At 37.1% G+C, this 21,254-nt stretch overlaps 1 long non-coding RNA gene across 3 annotated transcripts in view; it reads right to left on the reverse strand.

Moving 5' to 3' along the window:
• LOC116636279 overlaps positions 1–21,254 on the reverse strand; it is a 491,383-nt gene that overhangs the window by 399,586 nt on the left and 70,543 nt on the right. The window lies entirely within an intron of this gene.

Here is a 21,254-nt window from a genome sequence, read left to right on the forward strand (position 1 = left end):
CATTTTCATTATGTAATTGACAAAGCATGAGTTTTTTTTACACGGAACATCTAGGACTGGCCAATACTTTCAACTATTGGCACTGCTAATAAAGATGAAGTTCTTTACAACTCACAAATGATTAGCCTTCATGATAAGGTGAAACTGAATAATATTTAATGATTTTATTAACTATTTTCTTTTGCCATATATGGCAAACATTTTAGCTGTAATATTAACTAAATGTAAAATAACACTTTACTAATTTTACTGAAGTTAGAACAAAAACTTTTTTTTATAGCCATACACCAAAATTGGGCATTGTAACAATCTTAGAGCAGAAATCTAAAAACTATGTGCTGCATTTCCAAACTAAGATACAAATACAGGAGCAAAGTTAGAGAAAAGGTAAGATCTGGAGCAGTTTTCTTTTTTTTCTTTTATTTCTTTTATTTCAAAGATTGATTTATTTGAGAGAGAGAGAGCATGCACATGAGCGGGGGGAGGGGCATGGGAAAGGGAGAGAATTTCAAGCAGATTCCCCACTGAGCATGGATCCCATGACCGTGAGCTCATGACCTGAGCTGAAACCAGGAGTTGGATGCTCAACTGACTGAGCCACCCAGGTGCTCCTGACAGTTTTCTAACATCATTTTATACACCATTTTATACATATACATCATATATGTACATATATGTATATATATACATATACATCATTTTATACAATACGTCCCCCAAACCCTAAAAGTGAATGTTTTTACCAGAAAGGTATTTTATACTAACAGGATCTGAAAATGTCTGTTTTTTTGATTTTGGGTTTTTTTTTTTCCTAAGATTTTATTTATTGATTTGTCAGAGAGAGAGCGAGCACAAGCAGGGGGTAGCAGCAGGCAGAGAGAGAAGCAGGCTCCCCATTGAGCAAGGAACCCGATGCGGGACTTGATCCCAGGGCCCTGGGATCATGACCTGAGCCAAAGGCAGACACTTAACCGACTGAGCCACCCAGGCATCCCTGAAAATGTTTGTTTTATGAAGAAAAATTAAAATATGTTATTATTTAAGTATAAACAGCAATGTATATTATATCCTGAAATAACCATTAGTATATCTAAGTATAAAAATAGTCTAATTCCAAAGATTTAAATAGGATTGGGTAATCCTAAACACAACTGTTCTATCTTCACTTTGTGACAAAGCTCTTGCTTTGTGACCTTGACCATGGTAAATTACCTTGAACCTCAGTTTCCTCATCTAAAATGTGATTTTGTGAAATTTCTTTCCAGTTCTAAAAATATAATTATTCTAAGAACAAGAAAGTAATTAATGCCCAAGCAGAAGAATGTCTTCTTTCCTGAAATGCCTGAATACAGCATAGTTAGGAAAGAATTAAAGTTTGAAAACAATTTTCCTGAAATGTTATGAGTTTCTCTAACAGTTCAGAGACTAGATATTAAAATACTTCAACATTAAGAAATGAATGTTTTAAATAGTAAAAATACATTCTCAATGCAGGCAGTTAAACCTTCCAACTGCTGGCCAAAAAACTTTATCAAGTCCACATCTTTTAAAAGTGAGACTTGTGTGACTGGCCCCTACCACTCAGTATAAATTCAATCCAATTTAAAGCCCGGTAACAATGTGGGCAGTCTCAGACTATTACTTTCAATGGGATTGAGTCCCTAAGGATGGCAACGACTGAGTCCCATTGAAAGTAATGGAGTAAGCAATCACATGCCATTACTTTCAAGGAGACACAGTCTCTACTACCCATAATAACTTGGTAATATAAATCTGCACCGACTCATCAGCATGAAGAATGAAAATGTAAAAAATTTCAAAGCTGCAAATGTGCACCCTGAGACAAAAAAAAAAAAAAAATCATTTCTCTTTTGCACCCATAACTCATCAAAGTTAAAATGTATTTTAGTGGAGATGGGAAGGTCCAAGATCCCAGGGTAAGGCAGCATGGATCCTAGGAACAGGATCCCAACCTTTGCACATTTCCCTTTGAGCAACTATTGACATGTTTTTAAGTGTTATCCAGAATTACATGCCTGTTTTGTGCTTTTTTCATTTCCACTTTTGTTTTTAAGTGTTGGTAGCTTAGACAAGAATAGTTCTTGCCCTTAGAACTACGATTGGTTAAATTAATTTTAAATTAGCTTTTTCCTTCGGTCTTAATACATACATATGTGTTGATTTCCCCAATAGGTGAAAAAATCCAATCTTGTTTTCTTTCCATATGACATTCAGGTAAAATTCCAAGAAAAACTGTGTCTTAGAAATAAGAGAGTTTGCAAGATTTCCTCATTTTATTCCCTTTAACTAGAAACTAGTTTTGAGCAAGATGTCCGCTCTTCTAAACCTCCCCTCAAATCTAATCTCTCAACTGGCGAAAGCAATATGAACAAGTGATTGTAGCTACCTAGATTAAGTTTAGCTGAGGTTCCTTTTATCAAAGGAATGAGCAAGGGAATCAGAATCAAATAAACACTTGCAAAGCTGTATCTAGAGACATGTTAGTAAATGTTTACCAGCTAGTTCTCAGGAAGGAAAAAAGTGGTTCTGACCGTAGCATTTGCCAGTTTTCCTGGTGTAAATACTTCCACCATAGCTGATTTCATGTTACCAACATGATGGTCCTAAATGGAGAGTATGGGAAAAGATGTGCAGTAGCACACTATTATATATAGTAATTTCACCATAAAGATACAACAGATGTAAATGACCTCAAGACTACAGACAGTAGTAAAATGTTATAAAGTAATTAAAAAGTGATGAGTCTTGAGTACCTACTACTTTTATGTTAAATATAATTAATTTGACTTTAAGTGTAATAATTTAATTTTTAATAATGACTGTGTTAAACAACAGACTTACAAAATCCCTGCCAATATAAAAATTGGCTCTTGGGAGCCAGTACCAGCCTCCAGCATATCCACTGGGTGCTTTTCTTTTTAACTTAGGACAGTCAAGTTGATGTTATGCCAAGGATCACAAGGGACTTGCAAATCAGTTGAAGACTTACCCAGACTGTCCTTAGACCCGTGGGATCTGTCCTAAGTAAATATCCGAGTGTAAGGAAAATTCTGAAAAGTCATATGCAACTTCTTATTACATGACTCAACCTGTCTGGTGCAAATGAATTAAGGTCTTTATCTAAAAATTTTGGTGTGGGAAAGGCATTTGAATCAGACAAACCCAGGTTTATCTTAGCTTCCCTTTGCTATTTGTGTGCCCTTGGTTTATTTGTTTTAATTTTTTTATGCCTTAGTTACCCAATTTATAAATGAGGCTAATAATAGATTATGTATGGACAATTATGAGGGCTATAACTGGAGTCTTTCTCAAATACTTAAATTTCCAAATACCACAATAGTATATAATTTCCCTCATGAAATGCAATAATGTGAGTGAAAAAAAATTAGGCAACTCCCTAGAACCCCTAATGATCTTATAAGTACAGGTTTTAAGTCATTTATGAAGCTATTAAAATAAATTCTACCATCTGTAATTTTCACAAGTTTCCTCTTTTATTTAAAGAACAACTTTTGACTATTTGAAACAGCTTCATGAGTCACTTTTTCTTCTGCCTTTTTAATGCATATAGTGGATTCTTCAGTTACATATTTGAACCACAGCCAAAGGCAGCATTGTATTCTTAAATGTGTCCAGAACTTCTAAGAGACATCATTTTCCTAGACTTCTTCAATTCTACCACCAGCCCCTGACTTTCTCTAGGAACTTTTTTCTCCCACACATACAAAAGTAAACAAAAGGATTTAAATTACAAAACTTTTTCCTTGATGAGAAAACAAAGACATGTGAAGGTGAGGATGTTATAAGATTAGCCAGGTGCATTCACTATCCAGAATCTACCTCTGCATATTAGCTTCACAGAGCAATTTAGACTCTTTTCTCAGGATAATTAAAAATCCTACATGCAGCAGGCATTTTGGTGACTCGTGAGGAGTCAGAACTGTGAGTGTTTCACTTACTAATCCAAAGTTCCTTTTACTGGAGCTACCTGGGATGATTTTGAGAGTGTTGAATCAGATGGTATATGCGGCGTACTGGGAACAATGCTTGGGTCTTAAATATGTCAGTCGCCTCCCCTTTGAGACTCCTCTGACACCGAAATGATTAAAGATGCCCCAGAAGAAGGCAAAACATAAAGAGAAAGCTCTAGATTGCTTTCCATGCCAATTTTAGACTCTTCGTGTTGCAGGACATCAGCATGTCCATCACTCCTTAACATTCAGTTAAATGACCGCTCTAAAGGAAGGAGAAACAAAAGTCTCCTCCTCAGGGAGCCTGCACATGCCTCCATTAACTCATTTCTGAATTTTTCCTTTGCTTTTGCTAGATTGTTCCTTCAACTTATCCCCTAAAACTGGAGGGAAAAATTGTTCCCTTTAGCAAACATTTCTTGCCGCTCCCTCCCTCCCTCCCTCCCTCTTTCATTGTATTCTCACGTGGCTCCACTACAATTACTACCAGAACTTTCAGTGCTCATGTCTCCACTGAATTTAGTTCTCACAGTTCTAGAGGCTGGGAAGTCTGAGATCAGAGTGCCAGCAAGACTGAGTTCTGGTGAGAACCCTCTTCCTGATTCACAGATGGTCGTCTTCTAGTTTGTCCTCACATGACAGAGACAGACAGACAGACAGAGAGGTAGAGGGAAAGGGAGAGAGAAAGAGATGGAGGGAGAAGGCAAGCTCTCCCCTGTTTCTTCTTAGAAGAACCCTATCCCACCATAAGCACTCGACCTTCATGATTTAATTACCTCTCAAAGACCCTGCTTCCTAATACTATCCCACTGGGGGTTAGGTCTTGACCTATGAATTTGGGGCGGACACAGATATGTAGTCCATAATACATACCTTCTACCACTATTCTACTGGATCCTTTGAAGTTCCCAACTTTAGTACCCTAAGTTTTGCTTGAGTATGCCTTACACTGTCCCTGTGCTGGTCAAATTCAACTCTCTTTGGCAATACCAAATAGCTCAAAAGCCTAAAAAGTTAGTCAGCATCTCAAAAGGGGGCAGGCCTAAGAGAAAAGTTAAAATGAAAATATTTTTATTAGAAAATTAATTTGGGCGCGCCTGGGTAGCTCAGTCGTTAAGCATCTCCCTTCGGCTCAGATCATGATCCTGGAGTTCTGGGATCGAGCCCTGCATGGGGCTCCCTGCTCGGCAGGAAGCCTGCTTCTCCCTCTCCCACTCCCCCTGCTTGTGTTCCCTTTCTCGCTGTCTCTCTCTCTCTGTCAAATAAATAAATAAAATCTTAAAAAAGAAAAAAGAAAATTAATTCAGGGTATATGAAGTGGGAAAATTATTGGTTTTCCATTTTAGCCTAGAAACCCTTGGTTGTTTTTCACAGGATGCCAGTATTCTGCCAAATACAAGGTTAGCCATGACTTCACCTTTAAAAGAACAAAAATGGTTCTCAAGGAAAGCACCACCAAAGAGTCTATTTCTATAAATTAAATGCATAAGATCAGGGGCACCTGGCTGGTTCAGTTGGAAGAGCATGGGACTCTTGATCTCAGGGTCATGAGTCCGAGCCCCATGCTCAGTGTAGAGATTACTTAAATAAATTTTAAAAAAAACTTAAAAAAATAAAATAAATGTATAAGATCAGACTTCACATGCTTTAAACAAAGTATTTCCTGGGATACATGCCTATACTTAATAAATGTTTGTTGATTTATAGTATTAAATCACTTTACAACATACAGAGTATTCTGGAATTGAGGAGTTTCTCTTAATGTAGATAATTTTAGAACTTTAAGGCTATAGATCACAAAATTAGGAACTCCATGAAAGAATGTGAAAGTTAAAACATTTATTTCATCATGAAAAGAAAGCTTAAAAAAGAAAAAGAAAAAACCCTTTAATATGTTATCATTAAAACAAAATCTTATTCTAAACAAAGACCATTTAGTTGCTAGTCAAGAAAAATTCCCTACCCGTTCCCACCTAATTGAAACTCAATCTTTCCTCTAGCCACAAAAAATAGTTATTTTTTGGTCACACGTTAAACTTTCAAGTAATATTTTGGACGTGCTTTCTGGCATTAACCTATCCTTAATATTTATGTGTTTCAAAAAAGTCCAAAGAATACAGTTGAATAATGGGGAGTAATTTAAATGGTGCATGCAAATTGTCATGAAGAAATGAAGAGGGAATTATGTCAAAAAGAATGTTCACAGTATAATAAAAAAAGAAAGGAATAGTTTTCAATGCCTACTGACTTCTCGAAAAATATTTCTATCCCACCAGACTGAACTTTGAAGATGTCACCACTGCTTGTGAAAACTCTTAAAGCAGAGAAAATATCCTACCTAGTGCTTGAAAATAGATAAATATATTCTTTTGGGGAATATCATGAACATTTTTTTAGAAACTATTTTGCCTTATAGCTGCTATAAGCAATGGTTCTGGCAAGAGACACATTTGTATTAATTTTTGTATTCACTATAGAAACCTAGAATTTTGCCCTGTTGTCATCTTTTAAGACAGGCTCTGGATTTACAGACAATTTTCACCATGAAAATACCAGCTAGGTGATAATATCATCAACTAAGCACAGATAGGTTTAAACAAACTTGTTATAGCATTTCCATCTTTAGACAAATCTCTCTCCTGTTTTTTTTTTCCTTTTCATTATTTGCTTCCATCTAGAGAGGCTTCCATTCTTTTCTATGCTATATAAACTTCTATATTTTTTAGTATTCGTCAATGAAAAGAAGTCAGTCATGTCCTGAAGTGTTCCAAACAGCACAATCAAAAGGAAATGGTAACAATAAACTTGAATGGTTGAAATTTTTCTTGTATCTCTTTTAAAAGTTGTTTTATCTTACTAATGCTGGTCATAAGACAAATCCTGTTCGGTGAATAGTCATTTTTCAATATGTTTTTTTTCTTACAGGTATACCCATTTAACATCTATGAATTCGAGAAAGAAGAGCAAAGGAATAAAGATGAAACAAGAGAGTAAGAGGAAGATTAAGAGATTGGTTATAATGTTTTACCAATTAAAAAATAAATTAAAAAAAGAGATTGGTTATAATGACATTTTAATTCAGTTCTTCCTAAGTACCTACAAACCAAACAAAAAAGAGTGAAAATTAGCAGTAAAATCTTATTTTATGAGGATTATTACATAGAGTTGGTGATCTCATGGGCAAATCCGGTGCATTGGTATAGAATAACCACATAAAAAAGTTTGTTCCTCAGAGGAATGGTAATCTTAAACCAAACCACATTTATATTTGGTAGGAAGTGCCAGTTTTGTTGAATGATGAGGGAAAGCAGATTTAAATACGGAAATCTAGCAAACTGCAATTAACGTGCAGAAACTCTGTTTGAAAGTTTACAATAGCTACTTATCACTAAGTGGGATTTCCAAGGTAGGGATAAATGATAATATAATATATAGTATAATATTGGGAGAAAATATTTAAATCCTGTGTTCTTTCCTAGAGGGAGTTTCTGTTTCATTTGTTTTGAGATGTGTGTGTATATATATATATATATATATATATATATATATATATACACAAAGGAATATTATGTTTTGTTTTGTTTTATGGTACATTTTGGTTGCAGTTCACCTTTCATAGCCTCCGGCAGGAGCCAAGCTCTCCTCTAGAAGTTTAAAGTGAGTTTTCTGTGGTGTTCGATTATTATTTAGAAAGGTCTGTCTTGTTTCTCATAGAGAAGAATCAAAGGATTCTCTTAGAGGATTCTGGAATTAGAGGATCAGGAAGTCACAGGGCAGGTTGTCACAGGACACACGGCCTGGTCCTTGTTAGAGTTTGTTAGTTATCCTGACACACACAGTAAGAGGAGGAGCAGATCCTACTCTAATGAAGTGGCAGCTACATTCCTTTCAAAATGACCACAGTTTTTCTCTTGTGAATTCATTTCGCAAATTATACAGACAAGTTTAACGTGGTCTCCAAATGGAAACAGAATGTGGAGGCTCTAAAACCGTTTCTCACATGATACACAGAAAAAAACACTGACTCTTAAATGCACTTGAATCCTGTTCTCGGTGTCTGCAAACTTTCCTTCCCTTGAAAATTCAGGATTCTTTCATTTGGTACCTCTGAAGACCGAAATAAGCATAAGGTTTATTTTCTATGGTTTGCATATTTTAAGGAAAAACTGGTAAATAAATCATTCATACGTTAAGAATGATTACTAGCATGTAAAGTGGAATACAGAATTACCTTAGATATATTACACACCATGCTTTTTCGGGACGGCAGCTAATTTCCAGCAGAAAGGTCATGCAAAAAAATAATGTGATTAGAAGAGGTTGAAGGGGAAAAAAAATAGCCACATATTTGGACATAGACCAAATTCCCTTTTTGCCACTGTAACTGAAAACCATTGCTTCAATATTTAATGAAACGCTTATGCTGCAGCACCTGGTCACATTGTCAGCACGGCCTAACCACTGCCTCCCCCGTGGGTCATTACTGCCGCCATCTGAAAGGGGGCAAACTGTTCATCGATGACAATAATGCCAGTCTTTAAGAATCTACAGCTACAAAACAGCAGGAGACAGAGTTACTTTGGCTTTGATCTTGGGAAAAATGGCTGGGGGCAAAACGCTGTTTCCTACCATCAGAGGCTATACAGTTAGCAATAATTCTGTAAGTCAAAGCCATTCACAGGACTCAACTTGGCTGCCCTGCTTTGCTTTCTCTCTCCCCTTGCAGAAAGCTAGCAGCGCCTGGTGAGAGATCCTTGTCAACAGGAAAACACTAGTTCACGCCACCCTGCTAATGATCCAATGCATCAATACCTCAAACAATCACAACAAGCAGATGTCCTAAGTTAATATAGACTTCCCTGGGATTTTCCTGGTGAAACACGGCTTTAAGAGGCATTAGTCTTTTGTCCTCACTAGAGAACGGCTAAATCCTGGCACCAATTCCTTGGGTATGTGAACCTCAGCCTAATGGAATTTAATTACTTTAGTGGTATTAATCATCTGTACAGTAGAGCAAAGAGTATTTTATTACCACTTTTAAGGGTTATCGGCACATTTATTTCAAATGAACTGTCAAACGGCATTACGTGTAAGGCATGCCGGGTTTGAGTTCTGCAGCTCAGGTGAAAATAAATTTACAGTTTAAAACTCTTCCCCTATCATCAGCACCCCACCCGTTAATAGTTGCAGCACATATGTAAGACTCTCAAAATTAAAAGAAATTAAGTGTTGAATTAGCTATTCATTTTTTACTCTCTGGTTTTATTCCTTATTCCAACCATTTGGACTACTCATTTGCAAAGGTTGCTTTATACCAAGGACCCCAGGAACACCAATTGGCATCAAATAGGCTGTGACACCATTACAGGCTTAGTTACAGAAAAGTGACGCTAATCTTTTCCATTATCAGGCAACAAGCACCAGCTCAATAATATAAGATTCCTTCAATTCACACCATGGAGCAAATGCTTTTGTTTTTGTTCATATTCAGGGAAAATGAATGTGTACTTCTCTCTCCTCTTGGTTGTTTTTAGCCCTATTTGAATTGTTCTATAAAGAACTCTAAGAAACTCTTGCATCATTTATAAAGCTTTCCTCCTGTGCTAAATAGATCCAAGAGTGGATTGCAAGATGCCAAACTCAGGTTAATTCTGTAGACTTCAGTAAACTTTCTGTATGCCATAAAGCATTCTGCAGAATTCAGGGGCAGCAAACTAGAAGAGTGGGAGTGAGGAAAATGCGGGACAAGGGTCCAAATACAAAGATGGCCAGAGAACTCTTGGGGGCTCTGGAAGCAGACTATCTGGCTTCAGTCCCCCAAGTATTAGTTATGATACTGTGGTATAACAGGCAATGTATTTGGTCTTTGTCCCCAGGTCCTGGCACAAAGCTCATCAAACTCTTGGAATTTCCGGGGCGCCTGGGTGACTCAGTCGGTTAAGCATCTGCCTTCAGCTCGGGTCATGATCCCGGGGTCCTGGGATCGAGCCCCGCATCAGGCTCCCTGCTCGGTGGGAATTCTGCTTCTCCCTCTCCCGCTCCCCCTGCTTGTGTTCCCTCTCTCGCTGTCTCTCTCTCTCTCTGTCAAAAATAAATAAAATCTTTAAAAAAAAAACAAACTCTTGGAATTTCCAGAGCGATAGGAGTGTTTTGTTTGTTTGTTTGTTTGTTTTAATCATTTACAAGGAACCCTTTTTGAGCTTATGCTACCGAGGCAACTTTAGGGTGTGGCTCCTGAGTAGCCTCAGGATGAGGCTGGTCACCAGAAAGACCAAGTACTTAGAGGGTTGGAACTTTGGGCCCCATCCAGAGACCTCCAGGAAGGGGAAGAGAAGAGCAGGGGCTGCAGAATAAACTCTAAAAACTCTTGAGCAACAAGATTTGATGAGCTTTCAGGTTTGTGAACCGCTGGGGGTGTTGAGAGAGTAGCTCACCTGAGGAGGCGTGGGAGCTCTGCTCTCTTCTCACACATCTTCCCTGTGCCCTCTGGCTGTTCCTGAGTTACATCCTTTTATATTAAACTGATAATCTAGTGAGTAAAATGTTTCTCTGAGTTCTCGCACATGAATCAAACCCAAGGAGAGGATCATGAGAACCCCTGATCTATAGCTGGGAGGTCATCAGCACAGGTGACAGGTGTCTGAAGTGGGGAGGGAGGGCGGTCTTGTAGGACTGAGCCCTTAAACAGTGGGATCTGGTGTTATCACCAGCTAGTGTCAGACTTAGGTAATGACTCGATGGTGCAGGGAAAAACACACATAATAGAGATACCTTTGATAAATTATTCAACCTCCTCGGTTTCCTTCTCTATAAATTGAGAATATAATCATAAACTAATCTTAAGGTTCAAAGACAATATGTATAAATAAAACGCTCTTAGCAGAATTCCTGGTATACAGCAGGCTCTGTTATGTTGTTGTTATGATTATAAGGAGGATATATAATTCTTGAAAAAGCCATATGTTCCACCTCATCACGTGGGTCAATATCATGTTGAATGAATTCCCTATGAATTTTAGTGACTTCTAAGACACCTTCATTTTTTCCTCCTCAGCCCCCCCCCCCCCCCCACCAAAGTCCCCCGACCTGTTCCACATCCACCTGTTTACGGCATTTCCACTCCTCTTGTTTCAGAGACATTCTGCAGTGAGAAGCAAATGAGAGCAATTTGTGACATGAGATACCGCATGTGCGAAAGACACATAATTAGTGTCAAAATGGATGCATTTGCTTTTTAAAGTCTATTTGTCCTGTGATTTCAAATGAATCAAGCTGCTATATCTCTCTCAACAGCTTCATACTACTCCATAATGAATTAAATGGCTCCTCTGGAAAAAAAAAAAAGTGTAAGCTTTATGAAAAAAATGCCTTTTCAAATGTTGGGATAAGAAGAACTTAAAAAGACTCTTACGTCTAGTACCCCTTCGTTTAAAGATCTTCTCCAAACTCAATATCTTTGAAAGGAAAACATTCTCTAAGACAAAAAAAAAAAAAAAGAGAGAGAGAGAGAGAGAGAGGGAGAGAAAGAAAAAAGCTCTCTCCCCTCACCCCCATCTTTCCAAACATTATAATTAGCAGTGGGGGGTAGGAAAAAAAAGCTACAGTATTCAGTAAAGGCAGAATAGGGCTCTGAATTTCCCTACCCCTGCTTAGTACTCTGACATCCTAAACATGCAATGAAGGCCCCAAATCCTTTTCAAAGACATTTCATAAGAGAAGAAAGAATGCTCCAGTGAAAGCTCTAAAATGTTTAGATTCTACTATTCAGTTCCTCTATTTCCACTCTATTTCCATCCCCCTCTCTTTCTTCCCTGAATATTCCTGTTTGGTATTGAAATAATATACCTTCAGAGCACATTCTCTTAACTCTACCTTTGAAATAAGCTTGGTTTCTCCAAATTTCCCAAACTTTGGTCTAAACTAATTTCCTTATAGATTTGAAAAACGGAGCAAAGAATTTTTTAACCTGACAGTAACCTGTGGAAAAGGCAGAAAATCATTTGCACTTTGGGAAAGCCAGAGCTACGGATGGTTAAAGGGAAGAGTGTTAATAAATAACTTAATTGAAAGTAGTTAGAGATTCAAGAAAACAATCTGTACGGATCTGGCCAGATATATACACATCAGATTATATATAAGTCCGATTTCTAGTAACAGTGCATGCTTCATATTTTGGAAGAAAGTTAAAATTAGCTATAGATTTATGGATCTAATTTTTTCCTATTTGAACAAGCAGAAAATAAATAAGGACATCTCAGATTCCATCCAATGGTCCATGGGGAACAGGTTTACCTCATCGTTGTCACTGGCATTATAAAAATTAACACCATTGTAAAGACTATAAACGAAACTCATAGTGAAGGGTTTAGGATTTAATCCTAGTTCCCTTTTATTCTTCCTACCATAAACCCTGTTTCTTCACTGTGAAATGAAGATAATGTTAATCATCTTAACAAGCACATGAGGATAAATGACATAAAATTTATATACCAAGTTAAACTATATAAATCGAACACGTTATAAAATGACCAACTATATTAAAGGAAAAATAAAATAATGTCATCTCTTTTCTTAGAGGAAGCCCCAGGCTTCACAATAGTGAGCTCTAGCTATTTCTGGTTCTAGGTAATATAAGGACAAAGTAACCTTTGTAGTGAAAAAGACTTTCATTTAATCTACATTCTCCAAGCCTAGAATTCCTTTGGCATAATTTCTGTCTTTCCGGTATTTGCCTCCAGAGTTGGCCATGACCGCTATTTGAAGATAAGCCCTGTTAGCTGCTATCAGAAACAATAGACTAAGTGCCCAGTTGCATATGAAACCGGGCTAATGGAGATATCACACAAACCCAATTGATGTTTATACTCTAGAGGACAAATGCTAAGGTGATGTGAATGCATGTAACTGGAAATAAACATAGGTGGAAAAATACCTAGTGAGAGCTATTATTTCTTACAACTTGCATGATCATTAAGTTCATCATTTTATTAAACATTTCCTGTTCATTAATCACTTGATTGGTACTCAGAGTACAAAATTGTCAATATCAGGATCATCGGTGTTACAGAAATGATTGCATAAATGCTGGTACATCTATTGATATAATATTCTAGTATCAAAATTATCACTGAGAGCTTATAATAATGGAGGGATATGTTTTGGCCAAATGAAAATAAATGGAAAACATTCATATCCGTGGCATGATTACAACTATATAAAATAAAGCACTACATATAGATAAAAAGTTGGAAGAAAATACATCAAAGTATGAACTGTGATCGGTTTTGCTTGGTCACAGCAAGAATTTCTTTCTTCTTTCTAGTTTTCCCAAATTTACTCATATTTTTTTGTTCTTTTTCTATGCTGAGAAAACACACATGCAACTAATTTTGTTAATTAGGAAAAAAGAGAAGAGACCTCATTTTATACTTTTGTGTCACCGCAAAAGGGTGTAAACCTACAATTGATGTTATATGTCGGTTGAGAACAAAGGTAAGTACACAACGGAAAGAATAAGGCCCCTAGCATAGAAGTTCTGTTTCGACCATTGATGCTCCTATTTAGTTCTTTGTAATGAGCAATCCTTCTCCAATCCCAGACTACTGGCTCTAAGTGTCTTTCCACTTTTCAGATAATACTATGGATTTTCATTTACTGTTGAAGTTTATTTATCGCTGCTACTTATTTTATCACAAGCATCAATCACTCAATTACCAAAATGTCCTTTACTGTGCTGTTAGTGAAAACAAGTGATTTCCCACTTAACAAAACTTATTTTTTAGAAATAAATTATCCTTACATGAATTCATCCCCAACTTGCTCATTTTTCTCCATTCCTGTGGATATTTTCATTCTCTGCTTGACATGTCTTAAGGAGCACTGACTGAAATTAGACTCGGTATTCTAGATGAAAGTGTATCATTATTTGATATAACATCAACTTAATATTTCTATATTATTTTCTCCCTCTTTTAATGCACCCTGGAGTCCTATTTGCCTTCCTAACTGTCTATGTGTCATGGGGAGACTTCTTCCTAGAGCTGTCCATGATGACTCCTAACTCACTTAAACAGCACACACTGTTTTAATCATATCTGTTTTCACAGATATCACCTCTTTTTATGAGCTGAGCTGTTCTTTTGCTAACTTAGCTTTTCTTTTATGTGAAATGTTCTAGGTCAGATAAGTAATATGGTATTCAAAGATATAATGATAAAAAGTAATGTTAGCTCAGCGGCAAAAAAAATTATGTTTCAAACGTAGTGTTAATCATTTCTACAAATATATGAGAATTACATTAAAAGATTTTCATGAGTGAATATTGAAATATTTAACACTTATGAAAGAGATTTATGTGCCTGTCTTGTTTTTCATAAACGTCTTGGCCATTTTACTAATTAACCAAAGATATCTTTGTTTAGACAAATTTTGTCTCCATCACAGCCTATGCTCTTTCTACATTACTTTTTCCTGCAGTAAAATTAAAGCACTCAGTTTTACACACTAATCATCCTCTAGGTAACAGATTGCAATATTTTGAATACAAAAGTATGAGACAGGAAGATGGGACTTTTGGGCACTCATCCCGGATCTTTCGCCCAATGTGTGCTGTGCTCAGGAAATGTACTGCTTTCTCCTTTGCCTCAGTTAACTTGTTCAAAGAATGGATGTAGCAATTTTAACGACCTTACAAGATGTCGCAATTTTTGTGGTTTTTTAAAAAAATGTGATTCTCGATTATTTTTCCTCAGATTATATTTAAGTGTTCTTCATTGCATCTTTATATACCTTCCTAGAAATATAACCTGTGAGAATGTGCCCCCGTGCATAGTCTGACTTCAGTTTTGCGGCTGAACGTCGTTGCTAAAGGATTTCAGGTTCTTTCCAACCAGCCTCAGTTTTCAAAGCATATACTTACTGCAAAATTATGAGAAGGTATTTCCCCTCAGTACTCATACTTTTCATGATCCCAAAGCCTTTCCTTTCAAATTTAGTCAATATTTATTTGGAGAGAAATATCACTTTGTCAATTTGAAGCAATAGTTTAATCTTATCCTAGCTTTCTTTGCCCTTCCAGTAGGCCTCTCATCCACTTTCAGATAAAGTCTGGCTCAAGACATAAAAATCAGAATTTATATTAGTGGTCTTAGTAGAAATAAAATATAATTAGTGAAATAAACATTATATAAAATACTTACATATTTGCAAATGTTTATATTAGATTAATAGATCAATAGATTAAATTAATATATTAGGTTTGAATTTATATTACATACCTCTTTCAAATAGTTACTCTGTTCTTCTGAATCATCCCAATCACATATTAATTTAGTTACTGGTAGAAAAAGATGGTGACTCATTTTTATATAGGGAGATAAAACAGAAAAGAGACTGGATACATGAATTAAAACATGAACAACACACTATTGTTACCTCATAAGTATTGCTGACTCCTTCATTAATTTCATTCTATATATATCTATTGAGTATTTATTATGGACCAAGCACTGATCTATGAGCTGGATCTATAAGAGTGAACAGAACAGAAAAAGCCTCTTCTATCATAGAGCTTACAAATAAAAAGAAGTATGAATTAGCCTGAACTCTATGCACTGACAGTTTTTGTAGGATACAAGTGGTTATTATCTACAATTCCATGTGATTCAGGCCAAATAATAAGTCAAATGATGATAAGTCACACAAAGAACAATGAAACTGGAGTAAAGGAGAAACCAAGTCTATGTGGAATATTATTCTTCTCAATAGGATAGTTGGAGAAGGAAGGGACCTTAAGTAAGCAAGGGAACAAGATAATGTGGATATCTCTGGAAAGAGCATCCAAAGCATGGGGCACAACAGAAACAAAATCCTGAAGCAGAATTGGATTTAGTTATTGAGAACCAGCATGGGCGCCAGTGTGGCTGGAGCAGAGTGGGCAAGGGGAAGAGTGGAAGACAGTGAGATCAGCAAGGTAGAGATGGAGCTTGGGGGCAGCAAGGTCACGCAGGGCCATGTGGCCACAATAAGGAATTTCGCTTTACTCTAATACAATTGGAAACTTTTGGAGGGCTTTGAGCAAAAAGTTACATGATGCAACTTACTTTTTAATAGGACTATCCTGGTTTTTGGGTTGAGAACAGTATCTGAGAGGGCAGAGAGAAGGGCATAAGCAGAGAGGCATATTAGGAAGCCTTTACAACAATCTAGGCAAGAAATGACGGTGGCTTGGGCCAGGTGGGCAGAAGTAAGGTGGGGAGAAGCAGTCATATTCAGGGTGTAAATTGGAGGTAGAGCTGACAGGTGTTGCTTATAGGTTAGATCTAGACTGAGAGTATGAGGTGGGTGAGAGGGATCAAGATGGCTGTAGCCTGTGTAGTGCAACATGGAACTCCTACATGACTTTGACAATTATTTTGGTGAAACAATGGAAACGAAAGCCTGATTGGAATAGGTTCAAGAGAGAATGCTGGGAGAAAATGATTAGAGACAACTTTTTTCCCCCCTAGGGGTATTCCTACTAAAATAGAGAAATGGGGTAGTAAGGAGCAGGGCATTTGTAGGTTCGGTAATTTTTTTAATTCACATTATACAACAGCAGGTATATTTTGCTGATGGGAGTGACCCAGTAGGAACGAATGATGGTGCAGGAGAGAGAAAGGAGAATTGTTGGACTCATGTCCTTGAATAGGGAGAGATGAAATGCAGGGTAGGGGCTGGCCTTGGGAAGGGCACAGTTTATCCAAGTAAGGTCCATGTAAAAGGCAGAATATGAGAATGCTCTTCTAAAAGAATATGAAAGTGACTAGACTGGGGAAGTGTACTATGATTTCCAGGTCGCAATAAAGGCCCAGTTCAGGTAGTGGTAAATATCACCGGCAATGTTGTGCGCTTTCCTCTAGTCAGCTGTGATGGTGCAGAGTGAACAGTTGAATTTGTCCAGGTTAAGATGACAAGAGGAGGACCATGAGACAATGATTCTAACCATGGACAACTGAATCTAATTCGTATAGGAGTAACAAGGACACTGGGTGATGACGAGAAAAAGTAAAAATGATTGATGGATCCTAGGGGGAAGTTGAGATACTAGAAGGGGAGAGCTGGAAAGATAAAAATGGTGACTGGAGAGCAGGAAGCTTGAAATTGAGATGACAGAACAGGTTGAGTTATTGGTATTGGCGAGGTCTAGGACAGAGGCTCTCAGAATCACCCGGAAGGCTTGGTAAAGGAATTGTTGACTTTATACTCAGAGTTTCTGATTCAATAGGTTTGGGGCTGAGCCCCCAAATTTGCATTTCTAATATGTCCCAGGTGATGCTGCGTCTCCTGGTCTGCGGACCACAGTTTGAGAACCACTGGTCTGGGGTGTGATCATGAGGAAGGTGGGGTGGAAAACAAGATTGATGTGGGAGAGGACTTCGAGGACTGAGAGGCTGGGGTATTAGAAAAATCGTTCATGTGATTAATACATGGACAGAGCTATTCAATCCATATGTAGATTTTATTCAGCCACCAATTGTGAGTCCAGTGCTGTATCTGATGTGAAGTCTCATACAGAATCAAAACATAAAAACAAACAAATCAAGAAGCACCTTCACTGCTCTGAGACTCACATTTCCAAATTATGTCTGTCTCGCAGAAAGATTCAGCACATTTATGGGATTATTTATTCCATTGCAAAGTGTAGAATTCTAGGTGTACTTTGTCTAGAGCAAAGAGCACATGTTCCTGAAAAGTGACAGGTAAACAGAATAATTTCAAATGTGGAAGAGAGCTCATTAAACAAAATCCTACCTAATCATTTTATAAATTTATAAATTCTCAATTTTACATATTGAGTAGTTTATGTAGGCATTAATGTTGTACTCTTCCCCCCCCCCAGAGGAAAAAAAGCCCCAAACACACAATATTATTCATATAATTTCAGGGAGTTTAAGGACCCTATGAAGCCCATCCACGGTGAGTGTCCTCAATCTAACTGAAAATCAGTCAAAGGTACAACTGCAGAAAAAATGCTTTTGTACCTTTCCTTCACCCATACCACACACAGCCCTTTTTATAAAAAGTAAGCCTCTTTTGCAAAAACAAAACAAAACAAATCAAACATATTTTCTAAGCACAAGCAGTTTTATAAATATCTCTTTGGACATGAAAATCACATCGACAAAAACTGGACTAATCATAGATTTTCATGGGTCCCGAACACTGTGACGCAGCTAAAGAGATATAAGATCACGGTTTTAGCCCTCAAAAACCATATCTCAAAACCATACTATACTCTACACTACAGTTTGATATTATGAAAGGGAATATAAAGCACACACACATGAAATGTACCTGAAAATACATGGGTTCCAGTAAGGATTCCAGAAGGCAAAAGGAGAGATGTCACAACATTGTTAATAAATTTGCTGTCAAAAGAAGAATTCAAGTATTAAGTACCCCCAAGGCAATGGCCCTTCATGGCACAACAGTGAAGAATAGGCTTTCTCAAAGAAATCAGCCTGGAACTGGCCCTTGTAGAAGAGGGCAAAACAAATGCAGTCAACATGTACAAAGGATGTCTCAAGACAGGGGTGGCTGGCTACCTGTCGGTCTGAAATTTGACATGTTTGGCAAGTTCTCCATCAAAATGCACCAGACCTGCCATTAGAGAGTGAAATGGGCCAAACAGTGTGCAAGATCTCAGCAGAGCAGATGAGCAGATTCAAATTAACGCAGAAGCTATCGTACTAAAGTCTCCTCCAGAAAAGCGGCTTCCCTGGGTCCTGGTCACTGCTTAGAGACTATTCAACTGTCAGCCTTGTTCCAAACACCCACTGTTATCATTGTCTCATCATCACATATCTGTGAACAGTCTACAGTTTACAAAGGGGTTTCATATACATGGCCTCGTTTCTTGCTGTTAGTAGCTCTTGTATTGACCTTTCATTAAGCAACTCCAGGGAGATAAACAAGGAAGAAAATGCATGCAATTATTTGATCTATGTAAAATCTCATTCCATTAAAAAAAAGTCTTTAAGAAGTGACACAGATTGACACCCTTTGCACCAAAAGAGTAATGCAGCAAGTATCCTTGCTATTGTCCCCTGTAATCCCCATGGTAGGTTGAGTTTCATGAGTCAAAAGAAGAAGAACATAATTTGCCTCTGGGTGATTAAAAAGGGGAAAAAAAAGTATTGTTATCTTCTGAATTTCATAGGTTGTTGAAACAATGCGTTTTGCTCTGGTTTGTTTCTTTTACCAAATTCTCCAAATTAAGTAAAGGAAATTTTATTATGACATCATATGGAAATATTCAAGGTATTTGATTAGAAATACTGGAAATATTCAAGATACTTGATTAATAAGTTTTGGGGTTAACTCGGCTATAGTAAAGTCACAATTTGCAACCTTGAAAGGTCTTCTGATCATCAGTGGCCTGGGGTAGCAGGGGGATGAGATCGAGTTGAACAACTTCAACACCAAGGAGGGAAAGGCCAGTGCTGAAAAACAAATCCACTTAATTAATGGTTCTCATGAGTTTAGATCCAGATTATAAGAATTTTAAATAAATTAAAATTTAAAACTTTGCATTTCAGTTATTTTAACTATCCATTTTACCTCCTAGACCTGGCCTCTCTAGCCATAACGCTTTATTTTATGCCTTTAGAATATGCTTTATTAAAAAAGTTGAAGGGTGCCTGGGTGGCTCAGTTGGTTAAGTGTCTGACTCTTGGTTTTGGCTCAGGTCATGATCTCAGGGTCCCGAGATTGAGCCCCAAGACTGGCTCCACGCTGAGCATGGAGTCTGCTTGTCCCTCTCCCCCTGCTCCTCCCCCTGTTCTCTCTCTCTCATAAATAAATAAAACCTTTAAAAATTAATTAATTAATTAATTAATTAAAAAGTTGATGGGGTGCCTGGGTGGCTCAGTCGGTTAAGCATCTGCCTTCGGCTCAGGTCATGATCCCAGAGTCCTGGGATTGAGCCCCGCATTGCATCGGGCTCCCTGTTTACCAGGGAGTCGGCTTCTCCCTTTCCCCTCCCCCTGCTTGTGCTCTCTCTCTCAAATAAATAAATAAAATCTTTTTAAAAAATTAAAAAGTTGAGAAGTTTCCCATATCTTGGAAATAGATAGTGAAGATCTTTTGGAATACTCAAAATGTTCTATTACTCAGAACTCCCGCAACTTTCTGGAGTAAGCATATTGGAGCTGACGGCAAGCCGCCACTCATATGTGCCAGTCAGGCCTTGTAAAATCCTGAGGCACCTCTGACCCCTCAAAGGCCAACATATAATTAAACTTGGTTTCAGTTTTAGGCAAGTTGGCTCTGATTATTAGGAAATTAATCATCTATAAATTTTATATGGAATATGTATGTGAGTATTTGGTTAAACAAAGCATTTTATTTTACAATAATTCCAGATAACAGAGTGCACTTTAATTTTTATTCAGAATTGTAATCATTACTGCTAAACTTTCCTCTCTGCAACTATTCTGATGTATTTGAAAAAATGACTAAATTTCTTTTTGGTCATGAAAAACTGCATACACTAGCATGGAAGCAAAAGATCTAGGAAGAAAACCCAAATAAATCTAGAACCAAGCAAAAAAGCACAAGGTATCCAATTTCACTCAGCAGTGATTAAAATCTCTAAACCACATGTAAAATTCTGCTGACTGGATTCAGCCAGAAGTGAAATAAAGGAAGTAAAAGTTTTTCTATACATAGTTAAAAAAAAAAAAAAAATCATGGGTAATCAGAAACTCCACTCCACCAGGAAAAAATAACAAGATTTAAAATTGTTGTAATAAGGCAGTGGTTAAGAATACAACTACATTATGCTAATTATCATAGTTATACCATTAGCCAATGTAAATTACTACACTTATTAAAGGGACAAAAATGGCTTTGTGCTTAGAAGATACACATAAGTTATAGTAAGGTTTACAGGCTGAGAGTAAAATTATGTCTCTTTTGCAATAAAAATAATGGTTTTAAATAGAAAATAATAAATAACATGAGTGAACATGCAAGTGTATAATAATTAGTTTAACTTTTATAGAGGGCAGGACCTCAGTTTTATTATCACTACTGTATCATATTCACTTCAGCTCTGTACAACTGTAGCCTTCTTTAGTTAAAGCAAATGTTTCGTGTGTCACTGTGGCTCTAATTCCCACAAAGACACGTTCATTTTTTTTTCCTTTTGTACCAGCGAAGAAAGAACCAAAACAATTTTTTTTTAAAGATTTTATTCATTTATTTGACAGAGAGAGACAC

This window comes from Phoca vitulina, unplaced genomic scaffold (genome assembly GCF_004348235.1).
Source record: "Phoca vitulina isolate PV1807 unplaced genomic scaffold, GSC_HSeal_1.0 scaffold12, whole genome shotgun sequence".
NCBI lineage: Eukaryota > Metazoa > Chordata > Mammalia > Carnivora > Phocidae > Phoca > Phoca vitulina.